Source organism: Eupeodes corollae, chromosome 3 (assembly GCF_945859685.1).
Source record: "Eupeodes corollae chromosome 3, idEupCoro1.1, whole genome shotgun sequence".
Classification (NCBI taxonomy): domain Eukaryota; kingdom Metazoa; phylum Arthropoda; class Insecta; order Diptera; family Syrphidae; genus Eupeodes; species Eupeodes corollae.
In genome coordinates, this window is record NC_079149.1 from 87,721,970 (window position 1) to 87,738,915 (window position 16,946).

General features: G+C 35.7%; 1 protein-coding gene across 2 annotated transcripts in view; it reads left to right on the forward strand.

Annotated features, from left to right (window-relative positions):
• The window catches only part of LOC129952689 (neural cell adhesion molecule 1), a 610,611-nt gene that overhangs the window by 333,878 nt on the left and 259,787 nt on the right, over nt 1-16,946 (forward strand). The window lies entirely within an intron of this gene.

A 16,946-nucleotide genomic window follows, 5' to 3' on the forward strand; every position in this document is an offset into this window, starting at 1 on the left:
ATTAAATAAATTAACTCCCGAAGCGAACTCCCTACATTTAGAGATGTTAGTGTAGATGTGATTGCAGATGTGTCCACGTTGTTAAAGGCACCTTCGATGTCAAGAAAAGCAACCATAGTGAACTCTTTATGATGGAGGGAATATTCGACGGTGCGTACTAAAGTGTGTAACGCTGTTTCCAACAATTTACCTTTACAGTAGGCATTTTGAGACGAAGACAAAAGTCTTGTATCGATACGTGCCCTTAAATGGATATCAATTAATCTTTCCAAGGTCTTAAAAAGGAATGATGATAGACTTATAGGTCGTAGATCTTTAGAAGTGACTTGCGAGCAACTTTTACTTCTCTCCATGCCGAGGGAACATGGACCAGGTAAAGACATCTGGTAAAAATTGCCTCAAGGATTGGTGCAATTATATAAGAAGTCTTTTGTAATTCGGCTGGTATTATTCCATGTGGTCCTGCAGCTTTAAATGGTTTGAAGCTGTTGAGAGCCCATTGTAGCTTATTCCTTGTGATCAGACCTTGTGGATATGTTGCATTTGAACTTGAACGTATATAACTGTTGCAAGTTTCGGTAAGAGAACTACCAGGAAAGTTAGTGTCCAATAGTAAGCTCAGCGATTCATTACTTGAATTTGTCCAGGAGCCGGCTGCATTTTTCAAGCAGCTTGGCATAGCTGGACTAGTTGAAAGAATTTCCCGTAACCTAGAGCCTTCAGAAGTTTCTTCTATCGTGCCAAGAAGATCGCTTGGATTTCCTTAGTGCCTTCTTGTAGATTCTTAGGGATTCTTTGTAGGAGTCCCAGTGAGAGGCTAGTCTTGCGGCTTTGGCCCGGTTGAAAAGTTGGTGACTTTCATCAATCTGATGTAGAAATGATTTGCAGAACAGTTAAAACTGAGACAGGATTGCTTTACATTATCGCCACATATATACCTTCAAGCTCTCCTAACAAAGTTTATGAAAACTTAATTAATTGCATAAACAAAATAAACGATCAAATTGAGCCACAACACGGGTTACTAGTCTTAGGAGATTTCAATCTTCCAAACTTGATCTGGACTAAACAGATGCATGAAAACTATCTATCTCCTATTAACATTTCCTCTACCAACGAATTCTTGACAATTGACGGTCTTTCCTGATGTGCACTAGGCCAATTTAATGGGATTGCCGACAACTTCAACAAAATATTGGACCTTATATTCTTCTCGGACACACTCAATGCTGATATTATGTAAATTCAGCCAAAACCCTACTTGTCGAAGAAGACCGACATCACCCAGCATTAGACCTATCTTTTAATTTAAATGTATGTAATGTTCCTAATTGCTCTAAATAAAATCTTGAATTTAACTTAAAAATGCAGACTTAATAAACTTTTCAACCTGCTATGTAATGTTAACTGGAATCATTTGTTTGAGAATTGTTAAATTAATGCTATGTGGTCTAAATTCTAATTTTTTATTAGACCACTCAATTGAGAAAACCGCGCAATATTTCTAAATCTACCCCATGGTTTGACTCTTGCTTAAAAAACTTAAAAAATAAAAGAAACAAGGCCTGGATTAAATATAATAAAACAAAATCTGATAATGACTTGGTAATATATAATGACCTAAGAATTATGTTTATTGACTATAAAGATATTCTTTATAATGACTATATTTTAAATACTGAAACCGAAATAAAAAACAACCCAAAAAACTTTTGGAGATATGTTAATAGTAAGAGAAATACTGAAAACTTAGCAATGACTCTGAAAAAATTTTAAATATGTTTGCAAATTTTTTCAAAGATGCTTTCAAAGTAGCGAACTCTTGTCAAACGCCTGAGTTATTGGCCCTCTCACAAAATGTCCCTCATTTGAATTCAATTAGTCTTTATATCTCTGAAGTTGAATCGTTCGCCCTGGTCCAGATGTTGTACCTTCTTGTATTTTGAAAAAATGCGCATCCTATTTATCCCATCCTCTTCATATTCTTTTTAATGAATCGCTCAAATCTTCAATTTTTCCTGATATTTGAAAGAGTTCGTTCATAACACCGATACATAAAAAGGGTGTAGAAATACAAAGTTATCGTCCCATTGCAAAACTGTCTAAGGCTTTAACGATAAATTTGTCAGTTGGGTTTCGTCTTACTTATATAATAAATCATACAGCGTATTTTTTAGGAATGATCGGTCATCATATTTTTATACTAACTCTGGCGTACCACAATGTAGCCATTTAGGACCTTAACTGTTTATTTAGTATGTTAACGACTTACATTCTATTATAAAACACTCTTCTGTTTTGATTTACGCTGATGACATTAAAATGTTCAAACGTATTGACTCACTTGACGACTGTTTACTCCTACAAGATGGTCTAAATAGTTTTCGCGAATGGTGTTTTATAAATAAGCTCTTACAAAACATAGACAAATGTAAATCAATGTGTTTTACAGCAAGCAAAATGTTGTGACTTTCAATTATCAATTAGACTCTTCTTATTTAACTAAACTCCCACTTTCTCTGACCTAGGTTTTATTCTTCACTCAAAATTAACTTTTACAAATCATTATGACTATATTATTAAAAAAGCAAATAAGGCACTCGGAATTATAAAACGGTTTTCACATTATTTTCGCTACCCTTATATTCTTAAACTTCTTTATAAGTCATTTATAAGACTGATATTAGAATATGGCTGCATAATATGGGCTCCCTTTTATTCAGTCCATATAAACAGAATAGAAGGAGTACAAAGAAGATTCATGCGCTTCTGCCTCCGTTTCTTGGCATGGTCCAATAGGCTCGAACTTCCACCGTACAATCATAGGCTCAAACTCATAAATCTTCCATCGCTTTCTAAACACAGAGATTACTTACTTACTTACTTAACGTGGCGCTACAGTCCGGGGCGGACCTGGGCCTCAACCAACAAGCGTCTTCAGCCAGCTCGGTCCCTAGCTAGCTGTCTCCAGTTTCGCACGTCAAGTTGGTTGAGGTTCTCTCCCACTTGGGTGCGCCACCTGAGTCGCGGTCTTCCTCTACTGCGCCGCCGTCCATCGGGATTGGATTTGAAAACCTTCCGGGCTAGAGCGTTGATATCCATCCGCTCTACATGACCTAGCCATCTAAGCCGTTGGACTGTAATTCTGCTAACTTTTCCTCCATTCTCCATCTATGCGTACGGAACCAAAAATCACCCGAAGAATTTTTCTCTCGAAGCATCCTAAGACGCTCTCATCTTTTTTTGACAGGGTCGAGGTCTCAGCGCCATAAATGAGAACCGGGATGATGAGTGTCTTATAGATGGTGATTTTACATGCTCGAGAGAGGACTTTACTTCTCAATTGCCTTCTAAGTCAAGGAAGCAGCGATTTGCAAGAGTTATTCTTCGTTTGATTTCACAGAGATTGGATTAGTGAAAATAGGACTCTTTTCTAGCAGAAATGGTGTGACTATGGTAGAAAGAGAATACGTAGACTTCTCTGCGTTTTGGGAGAGTTTGATTATTAATAAGATTAAACTACATATCTGCATAAGGTAGTAAGAAAAGATTATCAAACCAAGCAAGACCGAAGAGTGCAAATCGAAGAAATCTACGTTGTACAGATTCAATTCTTTGAGTGTAAGAGTTCTGTTGAAGAGATTAGATTGAAATACCGTATTCAAGTAGATATCTAACAAAGGTGGTGTATAGACTTACTTACTTACTTACTTAAGGTGGCGCTACAGTCCTGTGTGACCTAGGGCCTCACCCAACAAACTTCTTCATCTAGCTCGATCCAAGTTGGGTGAGGTCACCTTCCACTTGTGCGCGCCACCTGATCCGCGGTCTTCCTCTACTGCGCTGTCCTGTGGGTGCGGATTCGAAGAGTTTCCGGGCCGGAGCATTGGTTTCCATGCGCTCTACGTGACCCAGCCATCTTAGTCGTTGGACTTTTACTAGGTGTATAGACTAAAGTTTGATAAAGCGGAGTAATGAGTTGACTTTGGTAATAATATAATCAAAATGGGCTCGAAAATTTAACTGAGTGTCGCAATTAACTCCTAGGTCGCGAATAGGGCACATCATGAAGGTTGTTAGTTTGGTAGGAAATGTGTGATCGCCTTACGGCTGAAGGTTATCATTTTTTTGGTCTTTAGCAAAAGTAAGTTCTAAGAGGTTTTTTTTGTTTGCACCATTTCAGTAATGAGTCCAGATCATTAAGGAGTGATAAGATGGAATTAAGTTAAACAAAATCAGTCTTTTTATATACAGATTCTTTACGTATAACATACATATAAGAATACATTTCAGTTTTGCAGTAATAAAATAGCTCTAGCTTCAAGATTAACTTCGAAAGACTTATAAGAACAAAGGTCAAGTGTGAAAGAATTTGAATGTCTGTATTATTTATTTATTGAAGAGACCTAAGGTCAGAATTAAATTATTCATTCCATATTAAGCAAGTGTTTGGCTATGAAATACGATGTTCATAATTTTTATAGAATTTATTTAACAACAATTGAGTAAATAAAGTATTGACGAAGATACCTCACCTAACCTTTTACATAACGTTGATTTATCGATGATGAAAGATACCCGTTTTCGGTCCAACATCTGCCATTAGTTATCCGAACCTCTTTTGTACCCTTATTTATTCATTCAATTTCATCTTCTATTGCGCGTATCTATTTTAAAATGGTTTCCCCTTTTACGTCCATAAAACATATTGTTAATTTTTCAATAAATGGAATTTAATGTAGAATTATTTACAACCACATATATAGATTTTTTCAGTATATAAGTACAGGATTTAGGGTAGGTGTATAGGTGTCTGAATAGAAGTTCTTTTCCATATAATTTGAATAAATACATTTATTTGCCTTATCTACAAACATCACTGTTACAAACCCTATAACCTTTTAAAAGATAGATACGTGTTTTATATCTCTTCTTTTCAAAACACACGTCTATAGGGGATATTCTTTCGTTTAAAATTCATAGGATATTGCAAAATAATTCCCTTTTGGAAAATACAAAAAGAAACTTTGGAAAAAAGACACAAGCAAAAATGGTTTACAGAAAAGGTTTATTTAATGATGAGATATGGGATTTCTTCGATATTGGATTGAATTTGAAAATTGTCATTTTACACCGGCTTCATTTTTTTTGTCGTTGAGATAAATAAGAAAATAAATGACTTGTGTGTGAGCTTATGAAATATTATTATGTATTGAAGTGAAGGCGGTTGTTAACGTTATATTAATAATGTACCCGTTGTATTGAGAGCCTTAGAGAAATACCTTAACATTTCTGCATATATCGGATTACTTATATGATAATAAATAAATTGACTTATTTCAGAAAGTTATCTTATTTGGATACCAGCACTTTTGTACCTAAACACCACTTGCTCAAAAAGTTTGTTTACATAAAATATCAATTTCTTTTTCTAAAATCGTTTGTATCCAATTATGTGTTGTAAAGAGTGTTTTTTTTTTAGAAGTTTTTAATAGATAGATTCTTTACTGTACAGTAATTTTGTTTTAACAATAATAATGATTCTAAAGAATAAAAGCATGGCTTTTCTGACGTCTGCCTGAACATTTTATAAAAGTGTTAAGTAAATAAAATAGTTTTGAAGTGATTTGAAAGAAAAAAAAGGGTGTTTTAAACTCAAAAGCAGAGAGTAAAGGCTTATTTGCAATACTTATATATAGAAGACTACCCTTTTTCTCCGTTTAATATTTCATAAAGTCGATTGAAAGAAAGGTTATTTTCATCAAAATAAATATAACCTGCGGATTTCTGACAATATAGTACAATTGGCAATAAAATGGCTTACGTTTTCATTTTCCCGTCTATTGCAAAGATTAAGATTTAAGGTACATCAGCTTAATGGGTCATAAAATTTAAGTTAAAAACTTCAATACGTGCTCTTAAAACTAAGCCATTAGCTTCGACAGAGTATTCATAGCTGGAATAGGTTCCTAGAGACAACTGGCGATTAAGTTTCCTGTATGTATTCCTGGACGATGTTGAGATTGCTCTGTATGGATGCTAGGTGTAAGAATTTTCATTATATTTTTTTTATCTACAAACATGGACTGTCAATCAACAACGTTTGACTTTTTAAGTGATAGAAAAACTGCATGGGCAGGGGCTTTTGCCCATTTTTATTATGTTCTTACCATGACATTCTTGTGAAGACTTATTTCACTTATTTTTATTACCCTTTTCAAATAATCATAGTTGGTTTTAAGAGTTTGTGTGTACAGAGGAATTATACCAGAATCCATATAGATGGTATAGTTTGGCGTTGAATTAGGCAGTCTCAATAAGCGTTTAAGAAATATCTTTGCACAGTTTCGAATACCTTTAGAAAAACATTACCAAAAACCTGGGAAACAAGCACAAACACAGTTTTTTGACGCGAGACCGATATCCTGGTTAACAAGGAATTTAGGTGACATTATACACAAAGTCAGTTTCGCCTCTCAGCTTTTTGTATAGCGTCCTTTAAAAAAATTATGGTTTAAATACCCAGGTACTAAAATTCTTTTACAACTTTAATTCTTACATTACTACAAATGTTCATCGTGACTAACTAAATAATATGACTAACCCGCATTTCTCTCAAAAGGTGTTTAGCCAATTTATTTGAAACTACAAAGTGAAAGGGTTGTCAGCCAGTAATGCTAAGTCATTAAAAAAGTAATGGACTTAAAATACAGCCTTGGGGAACACGTGCCGATGTTTCAAACCATTCGTAGAAATTGATGCCATCCCATACTGCTGCACTTAATGAAACAAGAAAGTTAAAGTACATCATCAAGAATTTCCGAGAAACTTCTAGCGTTGATAGCTTGCGAATCAGAGATTGTCTATTTATCTTGCTAAATGCTGCTTTAAAGTCGACAAAAGAAGTGTGTATTTTTTTCGTTTTTTCAATTGACTTTTTAACAATACATGTCTACTCACCCTAAAACCGGTTTGAAACATGCTTAGAAGACTTCTGTCTTTGATCCATTTTATATAATCTTATTCAATTTTCATTTATTTATATGGTATCTCACACAAAGTATTGTGTTTAATGTTCAGCTAAAGTTGTAGAAAATCGACAGAAGAAGGGATGGGAAGTTTTACTATAATACACAAAATTACTATAATACACAGGCCTTTCAACAATAGTATCGTTTCCACTTTTTTCAAATTTAACCAGTTGCCATTGATGACTATAAAGCCATCTAAAGGTCAAATTCCTAACATAAAATTCCTTTTGTCCTGACTCAAGTCAAAAGACTGCAAATGGTTATGCGACTCTAAACATTTAACATAAATGTGCAGAGTAGAGAACACAGCACCTTGAGCAACTAAGGCTATGTAAGGTGATAACAACACAAGACATTAATACAAGACAGAAGGACAGAAGAGAAAGAACAACAGAAAGAAAGAACACATGACAACAGCACGCAGTAGGTTTCGAGACGGTCCCCCATCTTTCTACTAACCACGCTCACTGATGCTTGATTTCGGTGATCGATGGGAACCGAAGCTTTATCAGTGACTAGGCCGTTGCCAAGCCTGCATTCAAGTTTAGAACTGACTTCCAAAATTGACTTGGATTTGAAATTGACTTTTAAGTAACTTTAGAGACTTTCTAGAATCAAGGAGATTGCAGTCAAATTTACTTTGAGTCAGTTGATTTTTAAACTGACTTCAACAGCAAAGTCATGAAAATCACGTGTTTTAACTTTTAATTTAAATATTAGTTAATTGACTTTGAATTTACTGACTACAGTCATAGAAGACCTTAATCTTTACAACTCAAAAAATAAATAATTTTTAAAATCGCTTACAGAATACGAAAACATTTTTCAAAACAAATTTTGTTCGTCTTCTTCATTCAAACACAACCTTTTAAACAAACTTCTATGACTCCGAAATGTTATCTGTTGAGTTTAATTAAATGTTGATTGAATTTAATAGTTCTCCACGTTTAACTGAAGCTAATACGGTGCTATACTCTTGTTTAAGTTCAACTATATATTGAGTTTGCATAGTTCAATGGTTGGACAAACATTTCATTTGAAATTACCTGCATATTATGTGTACAAAACCCGGGGCTTCCAAAATTATATACGAACAAAGAACAAGGAACATGAGTCCTTCAGAAAAGAAAATTTAAATTGTACGAGCTTAAAAAACGGATTTCAAGATTTGACTTATAAAACGTTTTCAAAAATTCTTACTTGATTTTTATTTAATTATCAATCTTCATTATTGTGATTATTAAATTTAACTGAGTTGAATAAAATTTGATTCCCATTTGGGTCTTGAATTACTGTTGGAAGTTCAGAGAAAATTGAAAACGTGAATAAATATAAAAATGATCGGTAGAACATTTCAAAGATTCTTCACAGTCTGTTAAACTGATGTTTTTGCTTGCACTTTCCTGTACGCTGATATGCCAAGCTTTAAGCATGGAATGCATTTTGAAATCTATTTAGTGTCTTGAATCGTGTGCGCCGTCAAACTTTGAATCCTACATGTTACAGAAATTTACAATTTGGCATTGATCATGTAAAATTAACAACATAAAATTGTGTACTACATTTTAATAAAAGCTGTGACAGTCGATTTGGTGAAATTTGTTTCCTTGATGATCCCGGAAGAACCCGAAAACCTTCTTAATTTTATTGTTTTTGGCGAGGATCAGATCGCGAAATGACGTAGCTCTTGCGTTGTCTTCTTTTGCAATAGCTGCAACTCTACTAGAAGGCTGAAGAAAAAAACATTTTTCCTTGACATTTCCATTCAACATTCAAATCAACAAAACACCAACTAACAATATCGCCAAAAACAGCTGAATGGCCAAGATACTACAGGTATTCAAGTTCATTGTTTGGGATAAATGCACAATGCCCCGTCAGATGTTACTAAATAGGCCATGAGTCTGTTGCTAGGTGATTTTCGCACACACTCTTCTAGATATTCCCCGATTAACTATGACTGATGAATTTAACGCTTGCGAATGATCACTATACACTGAGTTACAAAAAAAGTGGCGCAGTCATACTTTATGATGTGTTGTTATTATTTTATATATAGCATTATTTTTGCAGAGATGTTAGGTGCCTGAAAGCCTTCGAGATCGTGACCAAACATTTGTGGGGGGGGGGGGGGTTACTTATTACATCACCAACATTTTGACTGAATATGTTGTTCCTTTCGTACCATTTATTGGTACAAATTTCTCTCTGATTCAAGACAATGCGAGACCTCAGGCTGCCACGTGCATGACAGACTTATACTTGGAAGAAGTTGAAACCGATGTGATGGCTTGGCCGGATTTGGGATCTGCTGGAAAAAAAAAATAAGGAAGCTCCCTGCTCTTCCCGAGACACTAAGTGGGATAAGATCTATTAAGGAGTGGGATAATGGGGACGACGTGACCGAAAATGCGTAGGCGAATTAAAGGTTTGATAGATGTTAGGAGAGATATTACCCACTACTCAGTGAACAAATACTCATTTGTTTTATGTTTTATTTTAAAGTTCTTCCCGTTTGTTTATTTTGTACATAAATTAATAATATTAAATGTTAATAAACAATACTGCATTTAAAAAAGTCTTTTTTACATATTTGAAATTATTGCAAATTTTCAAGTTGCGCCACTTATTGTATTTGTCGCTACAAGCAAAAAAACTCCAATTAAAAACTGACATGCGAGTATTTTCACAACTAGATGTTTTAGTAGCGGCTTCGTCATTGGAGCCACACTTAGGCAAGAATTCTTGAGCTGTAGGTGTATCAATGAGCGCCTCATGACCATACGCATCAAGGCTAAATTCGGCAACATTAGCCTGATATGTGCGCACGCCCCCACAGAAGAGAAAGACGACAACACCAAAGATATGTTCTTCGAGCTCTTAGACAAAACATATAAGTAGTGTCCTAGCTACGATATTAAAATAGTCTTGGGCGATTTTAATGCCAAGCTAGGAAGGGAAGAACACTTTGGTGGAATAATCGGGAAGAACAGCCTGCACGTCAACACTTCCGACAATGGATTCAGGCTCATAGATTTCGCTGCAGGGCGAAACGTCATGGTAGCCAGTACGCGTTTTCCACAAAGGAACTTGAACTTCTCCAGATCAATCTACCGTCAACCAGATTGACCATATTGCGATCGACGCCAGGCTCGCTTCCAGCATCATGGACGTTACAAGTAACCAATATATCGAAAACCAGTGGCAACATTGTCAAAATGCAATCAGAGAAGCCGCCTTTAATGTGCTGGGTTTGATGAGGAATGTCGGCAGGCAAATGCAGTCAAACAACAGGCACGCAAAGTGGCGCTGCATAAAAGGACGGGAGCTGCTCATGAGATCTATGAGCAGAAGAGGTGAGAGGACCGAGAAGCGGTCAAAGATGTTGAGAGGTTTAAAAGCAGGAATGAAGTTCAAAAGTTTTATGAACAGGTGATACGACATTCACAGGTACATAAACCTAGAACCGAAGGCTCCAAAGACGAAAGGCTGATAGAAACATCATAGTGGAACCGCAGTCAATGCTGAGAATATGGAAGAACCACTAACGCAGACTGTATAACGGCGACGACGAACTGAATTCCGCTGTCAGGCAGGATGATCCATTCAACATAGACGACGAAAGCCAACAATCCCGTCCTCCCGACTTAGACGAAGTAAATATTGCTTTATCTAAGTTGAAGTCTAATAAAGCCGCTGCTGGAGCGGATAGCTTGAATGCCGAGCTCTTTAAAGCAGCTGGAGAAAAGCTGGTTAGGAGCATGCACCAACTTATCTGTAAGATATGCCCGATCCTGAAAAAAGGAGGCCCTCTAAACTGCACCAACTATAGAGGAATAAGTCTACTTAACATCGCCTATAAAATCTTCTCTGCCATAATATGTGAACATCTAAAACCCATCTTCAACAACCTGATAGGTCTTTATCAGTGTGGTTTTAGATCAGGAAAGTCCACAGTTGATCAAATATTCACATTACGGCACATCCTGGGAAAAACCCAAGAACACCAAATCAACACCCATCACCATCTTTTCATCGATTTCAAGGCCGCAAATGACAGCATATACAAGGTCGAGCTGTATAGAGCCATGTTTAGTTTTGGCATCTCTGCCAAACTCGTCCGTTTGTGTAGGATGACCATGGAGAATTCACGCTGCTCCATAAAAGTTGGAAAGAACTTAACAGAACATCGAACTTGAAAGAACGGTGCAGAGCTCACACGTCAACACTAGAGGCACTATCTTTCAAAAGTCTGTCCAATTACTAGCATATGCTGATGACTTTAGCATAATCGGAAGAACTCAGCGTGATGTCAATGGGGCTTATTTGAGTATTGAGGCTGAGGTGGTAAAAATGGGTTTATCGGTAAATGAGGGCAAAACAAAGTACATGCTGGAAAGGACCTACAATACCGACGTCTTGGTCAAAACGTCACAATCGACAGACGTTACTTTGAGGTAGTCCAGGACTTCGTCTACCTAGGCTCCGCTGTAAACGCAGAAAACAACACCAGCTCTGAGATCAAACGCAGAATAACTCTTCTGTTTCTGTTTCTTTGGGCTAAGAAAGCAATTGAGTGGAAAAGTCCTCTCTCTAAGGACCAAAGTGTTGCTATATAAGACCCTTATCATCCCCATCCTGCTATATGGTGCAGATGCATGGACTATGACAAAAGCGGATGAAAGCACCTTGGGTCGCTTCGAGAGAAAAGTTCTTCGTGTGATCTACGGTCCCGTATGCATCGAAGGGGAGTGGAAGAGAACATGGAAGATGGATGGAGAAGGGTAAAAGTCCAACAACTATCAATGGCTGGGTAACTTAGACCGCATAAAAACCAATGCTCCAGCCCGGAAAGTCTTCGAATTCACACCCACAGGACAGCGCTGTCGAGGAAGACCGCGAATCAGGTGTTGCTCAATGCTCACAAGTGGAATATGACCTCACCCAACTTGGAGATCGAAACTGGAGACATCCAGCTATGGACCGAGCTAGATGGAGAAGTTTGTTGGGTAAGCCACATATGGTCGGAAAATCAAAATAATTTGTTTTCCATCTTTATTTTTTAAGATTCTCTGGAAACTTCAAAAATAATATAATGGTCTCGTAAAAGAATCGAAAACAAACACAACCTTTCCGATTTGAAAGAACTTAAAAATCTAGCTCATGTTTACTTCCAGTCACGACTCATAAATAAAAATAACTGTAAAAACAAACATTATCAACATTTATCCTCACAGATAAATAAATACTCAACCAAAAACGTTTTAATGGCCAACGAAATCTTAATTTACGATATAAATATAAGTAAAAAGTCATTAATTCCAATTCCCATTTAAGGCAAAAACATCATTGACTCAATTGAAATGACCGCACCACAGTTGTTGCTAACCATATTTTGCACGTCCAAATAAACACACTGTCCCCTATGAATCTTCCCCTCCTCGTTACCTTTAAAAGCATTTCAAAGTCACAACTTCAAACTTTTCAAAAAAGAAAAAAAAAAAACAGATAGCAACGCATAAATAAATGTGTCTTCCATTTCATCAAGTCTATTAAATTATTTAAACGAAAATATAAGTAAAAATAAAGCTATCAAAGATACAAAAAAAAGAAACACTTGAAAGGAAGATTGGCATACAAACCATCAGGAAGTGTATACGGCCCTGATGGTCTTGTACATGGATAGGTAAAAGGCCACTCTTGAGTGCCTTCATATATTTATTGCTTATATACAATCTTTCGTGTGGTTCTGCTTCATGACTTTCCGGGGGAATATTAAAAAGCATCCTTCGAAAACGGATATAATTCATGTCCCTTTGCAGTCCATTTCCACTGCCATTATCCTGCTGATAACATTTTTCTTCATAATGTTTTTTTTTTTCTTCTTTTTCTATGAACTTTTCATTGTTGGTCCTTGATAGCAAAACAACTTACCTTTTTCTTTTCTTTCATTCCAGGTAATTTAGTAGGATCGTACTTTTTCCAACTTAAAATTAGACTGGAGGAGTCATTTAAAAGAAGTCCGAGAAACTGATGGACTTCCCTAGAAGAAGCAAAAAGCAAGCAAGTAATTAACTTACATCCTTCGCAGGACGACTACGACGAGGGTTGTCGGCTATTGAACAGGGAACCAATGCCTGTGATAAGATGGAATGGCAAACATAAAAAACAAAATGTTTTTAAACTTCTTTTGTTCTTTAAGTTCCTTTCTGTTACATATTTTGCCAATTTAAGTTTTTCAATTCCCTCAATGAAATATCTACTTGTTTAAAAACAAAATTTAAGGACCAAATTGGTAGAAGGAGTGATATTAACCAACGTCAAGTATTTTGAGGGCACAAAATGCGCGTAACGAGGTAAATGTCTTTTTTGTTTTATTGAATCACATTTTAACATCAGGACTCAGGAGCTTTGAGTGTATACAAATATAGACGAAAGAAGACAATCACTCCACGCTCTTTTTCATTTGGAAATAAGCGACGATGGAAATTGATTTAAATATGCAAGCAACCTTCCCCTTTCAGCCGAGAAGCGGGTAGTGGCGTAGACGTATAGTGCCAAAGGATTCAATTTACAAATATACCAAGTTGTTATTTATCAACGTCCTTGTTGGTAGTTTGTTCCATAGTGCTTGTGCTTTGGCTTCAGCTTCAGCTTCATGCTAAACTTGGCAGAAGAGAGAAGGCAGCAGAAGTGCGAGTACAAGGATCTTTCATAGTGTCCTTCGGAAGTGTGGCGATTTAATATTTTGCGCTCTTGCGTCGGGAAATTAAATTTCACTGAAAACCATTTCAGTGAACACTGATGCACTTTTGTTTGTGTATACGGCTTCGGGTTTTACTGAATTCCCAGCGCAGCACGATAGTCAGCCGAGCCGAAGCATCAGACCCGGAGGACTTTTAGTAGTTATCCTTTTTCTATGTTTACATTTGTTTATTTTTTGTTTGTGTTGGTTTTGTTGTTGCAGTTACACGCTGGTTGGCGTTAAGGGAGTTTGCATTTGTGTGGTGTACATATTGGCCGCCAGTAGGGACAGGAACAGGGACAGATGAGATAACTGAAATGGGTGGTGTGGTGGTGGTGCACTTTTACAAAGAATCATTGTATTCCCGAGTGTAAACTCATCTGTGTGTTGTGTAGTGTCGCGTCGCGTCGCGCCGCAGTGTAGTGGAAGCGAGCAGAGATAAATGGAGCAGCTATTTTATATTATCCTTTTCCACGCTGCTGAAGGACAAAATGTTTTGTTTACGTTGTATCCTTTTCTATAGTTTTGTGAAAAAATTGATGATGTTAAGTGGAGAAAACCTCCCACTCTCTACTCCCTCTCCCTCGGCTCCAATGACGATGTGGTGTTGAGAGTTTTAGTTTTGTTACGTAAGGTTTTTTAAATCCTTTTTATTTCTTTCAAAGTCATCTCACGGTGAGTGTGACACAGCGACATTTAAAGGTTCATATTGAATTTTGTTTTGAGCGAGTAAAATATGGTGTAACGATAACATGGAAAAAATAATAATTTTGTGCCAGAGATGAGTCGTATGTCATATCATATGCCAAGGCATCGGTGGCGTATGTGGAATATAGTTTTTCTCTGGAAATCATGTTCATTGTAAAATAGCATTCAGAATAATTTACGAGGCGGTTTCGAGTGATATGATGCGAAGGATGAGAGTTGAAGATTTTTGTAAATTATTTATAAGGATAATGACATCCGTACGGGATAAAAGGAACCATTCGTATGAATTGTATTGATGGAGAAATTATGAAAATTTAATTAAATTATATTTGGAAGTTGGGAAAACAGTTACATATTTATTTAAACAGTACATTTTAAATCTACTTTAATGACATAAGTAGATCATTATTGATTTAATTTCATTTAATATTTATGTCACTTTTTCAAAGCAAAAAATTCATTAAATTAAGTTGGATAGTTAATAAAAATAATAAAATGAATAAATATAAAATTGAATACTTATTGAATTATTTATTTATTTCTGCAGAAGAAACTGAGGGAAAATTAACAATACTTTGCAATTTTGTAAAAAAGATTGGAGCCTTAAATTATTAAAATTCTTCTTTTAAAGATTAAAAAAGAGGCTGGGATATTTCCTCTTTGATGTTTTTTGATAAGTAAAATTAACGAACTTTGAAAAGTTTATAATCAATAATTGCAGTTCACTCAGTTTTATTTTTGCAAGGGTTTTAATTAATATTTTAAAAAACTGCCATTTTTTAAATGCATATATTTTAAAATAGAGGCGGTTTTTAAGAACAAATTAAGTGGATATATATGCATATTAATATTATGGCTTAGATTCAGCTTTATATAAAAATAAAGAATTGTGATTTTGTTTTAAAAATGATTTCGGGCAAGTTGTTCTCGTGGCTGTCTTGCATAAATTATAGCCCAGAGACCTAACTTACGACTTTTGTACGGGAAAACCTCTGGGATGTATGTTTATTGCTGCAAATATTGACTTCTAAGGCGTCAATTTTCTCGGGTTTATCTTTATGAAATCTAACAAAAAAACAGTCCAACAATTTGAGATCACGCGATCTTAATGGCAACACAAAAGAAGAAATATAATGTGCCCGCTGAAGGTTTCCTTTTATAAATTGGTGCTTCCGGTAAAAGAACCAATATCTCGGTAATAAATGTTCACAACATTGTTTGCAAGTTCAGAAACAAGTTTATTCATTTTAAAATGACAATTGGGTAGTTGAGAATAAATAAAGTGATGATTATCAAAAAGACCAATTCATAATAAAGTATTGTCAGATTGAAAACTACACGTAGTTTCAAATAAATTGTTTTCTTCAAAAATTTTTTAATATGTCAATCTTTGGAGAGATTGAAGACAATGTTTTAAATAAAAACTACCCTGTAGATTATTATTATTATTTTTAAAAATTACTATCAGAACGGTGCAAAAAAAATGTTTATAAATGTTTGATTTCAAAACTTATTTTTGTTAACGAGATTTTTAGTCGAAAACAAATGTTTACTAATTCAAGTAGTAATTCTTGAATTTTTTTTAAAAATTAAAACAGATTGGATTTTTAAAATACTTTATCACAAAAAAATATCATTTTGAATACAATAACTTCATTTATTTACGAGATATCGAGAGTCGAATACCAATTTTTACCACTTTTTTTTGTAGATTTTAAACTATACATTATTTATATGAAAGAAACTGACTGAATGTCTAAAACAATATTTTTATAAGAAAAACTGCACTCATAAAGAAGCACAGATTCGACATTTCTGCGAAACAGTTGTAGCTTTGTTCTTAAGCTGATAGAGTTATACCTCCAAATTTTCGACAGCATACCGAACGCCGCTTTTGCTTTGCCGATGCAGCAGATGACGTCTTGTTCGGTTCCACCTTTCATGGAAACGATGTTTCCAAGGTATTGAAAGCTCTCCACTTTTTCCACCGGTTGCGAGAAAATATTTATTTGAGAGGATGGTCGGGTTGGGAGTCTGACCATTTTTGTTTTGCCTGAATTAATTTTCAACCTCACAACATCGGCTTCTCTCTCCACACTTGTTGTCATTTGATGAAGATTCATGATCCTATGAGAGCAAGCAAACATCGTCCGCGTAATCCAAGTGCTTTAAATAGGATGTAAAAGGCCATTGGATTTATCCGCTACCTGACAGAGCTGAGCGCAGTACATCGCTTATCACCAACAAAAACAATATTGGCGACAGAATACAGCAGTGCTTAACTCCGCTTCGGGTTTAAAAATCATCTGACAAACTACCATCGTGCAGAACGTGACACTTGGATCCACCATATGATGCTTTAATAATAGCAATTAGTTTTTCTGGGATGCTTTTCCTCAAAAGCCTTCTCGAAGTTGATGAGCAGCACGGAATCCTGCTTGTTCGGCATGGAGTAAGGTCTC